The sequence below is a fragment of the Phalaenopsis equestris genome, unplaced genomic scaffold, assembly GCF_001263595.1.
Source record: "Phalaenopsis equestris unplaced genomic scaffold, ASM126359v1 Scaffold211846, whole genome shotgun sequence".
NCBI lineage: Eukaryota > Viridiplantae > Streptophyta > Magnoliopsida > Asparagales > Orchidaceae > Phalaenopsis > Phalaenopsis equestris.
The window spans coordinates 482166-486085 of NW_018230821.1; positions in this window are offsets into that span (position 1 = coordinate 482166).

A 3920-nucleotide genomic window follows, 5' to 3' on the forward strand; every position below is an offset into this window, starting at 1 on the left:
TGCTTTCAATACAACAATAAATAACATAAAATCAATCCACACTGATAATCACTGGTTGTCTCCCACGAAGCGCTTGGTTTAGCGTCGTAGGCCCAACGTATCCAATGTTAACTATGATTGACCGAACATTAGGACTTCATCACTTATAGGTTTTTTTCTACTTATGTAAGGTTTCAATTTGTGCTCGTTTACCTTAAATATTCTTCCAATTTTTGGATCTTTAATATCCACAACAGCATATAAATAAACTTTTATTACAATAAATGGTCACGACCACCTCTACTTAAGCTTTTTGAGAAATAATTTCAATCTTGTATTATATAGTAAAACTTCTTGTCCATGTTAAAATTTTTTTCTTAAAATCTTTCGATCATGCCAAATTTTCTTTTTTTCGATATAAACTTTCGCTTTCTCATAAGATTCATTTCTTATTTTCTCGAGCTCATTTAATTGCAATAATTATTTCTCGGCAGCATCTTTCAAATTATAGTTAAATTCTTTAATAGCACAATAAGCTTTATACCAAGTTCTACTAACAAATGACATGTTTTTCCAAATATGAACATTTATGGTGACATTCCTATATGAGTTTTATTTGCAATCCTATAGGTCCATAATGCATTATCAAGTTTAGCATAACAACCATTTCTATTAGGATTTATAGTTTTTTCCAATATTTTTTTTAATTTCACGATTGGAAACTTCAACTAAAGCATTGGTCTGAGGATATTAAGCTGTGGCAATTCTATGTTTAATTCCAAAATTTTTAATTAATTTTTCAATTCTTTTAATTTTAAAATGACTTCCCTCATCTGTAATGATCACTCTTGACATTCCAAATCTACTAAAAATATTTTTCTTTAAAAATTTTGCAATGCTCTGAGCATCACAGCGAGGTAAAACAACCACTTTTATCCATTTAAAAATATAATCCACAACAATTAAAATATATATGTTTCCCGAAGATTGTATAAATGGTTCCATAAAATTTAAACCCATACATCAAAACTTTCAACTTTTAAGGAAAAATTTAGGGGCATTTCATTCCTTTTAGAAATATTGCCTACACGTTCAGATTGATAAGATGTTCTTACATAAATATTAATATCTCTAAATAAAATAGGCCAATAAAATCAAGATTGTAGGATGTTAAATGCAGTTATCGACTCCAAAATGTCCCCAAACTTAGAATCATGACATTATTGAATAATTTCTTGTGTTTCTTCAAATGGTACACATCTCTGAATAACTTGATCCTTACATTTCTTATATAAATAAGGGTGGTCCTCCCAAAAGTAAGATTTGGTATCATACACAACTTTTTTTTGTTGTTGGTATGATAATCCAACAGGTACAAAATCACTTACTATATAATTCACATTGTCGGCATACCATGGAACACACCACTCAAATATAGTGTATAATTGTTCATCAGGACAATTTTCATTTATTTCATCATCAAAATCACCATAATGTTCTTTTTTAAGGCTTAATAAATGATCAATAATTTGATTATCAGATCTCATTCTATCAATCACCTTGAAATCAAATTCCTACATCAACATGACTCACTTAATTAATCTTATTTTTGCTTCTTTCTTCAACATAAATGAATTGCATCACACATTAATTCAAATAGTTTTCCCCAATCAGGTGAAACAATAATAGTTTCAGTGCTAAATTTTTCCTTTAATAAATTGAAGGCGTATGTGCATTCCTGGTTGAAATCAAATATTGCATCTTTTTTCAAAAGATAACACTTTAGAGAATTTTGAAAAGTCTTTAATATATCTCCTGTGGAAGCAACATGTCTTAGAAAACTCTAAACTTCTTTAATAGAAGGAGGTAGTTTAATGATAACCTGTGTTTTAGCTGGATCTACTTCCATACCACTTTAAAAAATTTTATGTCCTAAAACTATTCCTCCTGCCACCATAACTTAACATTTTCACAATTGAGAACCAGATTTGTTGCTTCAAAACATTTTAAAACACTCAATAAACGATCTAAACAAAAATCAAAGAAGGTTCCAAAAATTGAAAAAGTCATCCATGAAAACTTTAATTCCTTTCTCAATTTTATCGCAAAAAAATGGACATCATGCACATTTGAAAATTTTCAGGTGCATTATATAAACCAAAAGACATTATTCTAAAAGCAAATGTCCCATAGGGACTTGTGATGTTTTTCCATGATCCTCAGGAGCTATAGGTATCTCGTGGTATCTTGAATATCCATCCAAAAAAATAAAAATATCGATCCCCAGCCAGCCTGTCCAATATTTGGTCCAATAAAGGTAGAGGGAAGTGATCTTTCCATGTGGAGAGATTTAATTTTCTATAACAAATACAAATTCATCATCCAGTGACCTATCTTGTTGAAATTAATTCATTCCATTTATTTATAGCTATGGTCACCCCCCCACCCTTTCTTAGGAACACAGTGAATCGAACTAACCCAAACACTGCCAGAAATAAGATATATGATTCCAACATCCAACCACTTTATCAATGAAGTTGTAGATTTTTCAATTAAGTGTTGACTTTTTTATGAACTCATTAGCATTGATTATTAGCACCTAACCTCTTACAGTGGTTTTCTTTGAGCTTGGGCAAATAAACTCTTTGATAAGAAAAATTATTAGATTCGAACTCTGCATATATGGATTTTGTTGTATGTTAGTTGTATTGGTTATATCAATACAATCAATACAACTAAAGTATAGTGAAATCCGCATGTACTTATTCCGCACCTAATAATCACTCAACAAGTCGGGTAAACCTTGAGATAACCTTGACGTTATGCCAGTTATGCATGAGAGTAAGTTAGTTATCCATGATGAGATTCTATTTGATTATATCATTCTAATGGGTTTGATGAATTCCCTTATATTATAATGACATTATAGTGAGTTCACTTTGTTTACTTTTCCTATCCATCCAAGTTGTCTTGAGCTGATCTTTGATCAGACAGTGTTCTTAACATATTTAGCATACATCAGGAGAACAGAATGGAGCGCATGCATAGTAAGAAAATTCATTCTCCAGCCCTTATTACTTTTTTTCATTTGAACCCACAATTTCTATTTTGCTCATTTCTTCCCATTTTCGTTTTAAAATATGAGATATGATTAATATTCTTTTCTTTAGAAAAAAAAAATGAAGCAAATGGGATAAACGTCATTTCGTGAGGACAAAATAAGTTGAAAAAAAATGTCCAGGCACCAGAGGGATCACCCAAAATCGCAGCTACCATAATTACGCTGCCGTCACTTCCGTACTCCTTGCAACAAGTCCCTCACAGGTCCTTCGCTGCAAGCATCATCGTTGACCGTATGAAATGTATTTCAGCAAGCAAGTACTCAAGGTCATCACCATCATCATTTAACAGCCTCAGGAAACGAATCCCTGTTCTGTCAGATTCTCCTTTCCCGTCAATTGATATTTGAAAATTTAAAAAAGCAAACGGTTTTTCGCTTTCCTTAATTGCTCCATCACTTCCGCTTATCTAATCTATAAATACGGCAACTTTGACTAAATCCAACAATCTGTCCATCTTAAACTCTTGAGATATCCCGGACGGAGAAGTGAAAAAAAAAAGAAGCATATTTGGAGACGAGGATTCTTCTTTCTGTTCCCCTGCTCGCACACCCTGAAATGGGCCGAGCGAGTTGGTGGAGGGTTTTTGTCAGCTGGAGAAAATGCAGCGATGACGAGAAGAGCAGCGGCTACGATGGTCTTAGAAAGAGAAAAGCAAGGAAATGGTTCACTTTATGGAGCAGAGCAGGACAATCTTCATCCTTGGATAACAGAAGTGAAGCTGAATTAGAGCCCACATGGCTGAGGAACTTCTCCGCTGAGTCCGAGAGAGATAGGATAAAACACGCCATTGCTGTGGCAGCGGCCTCCGCTGCAGCTTTG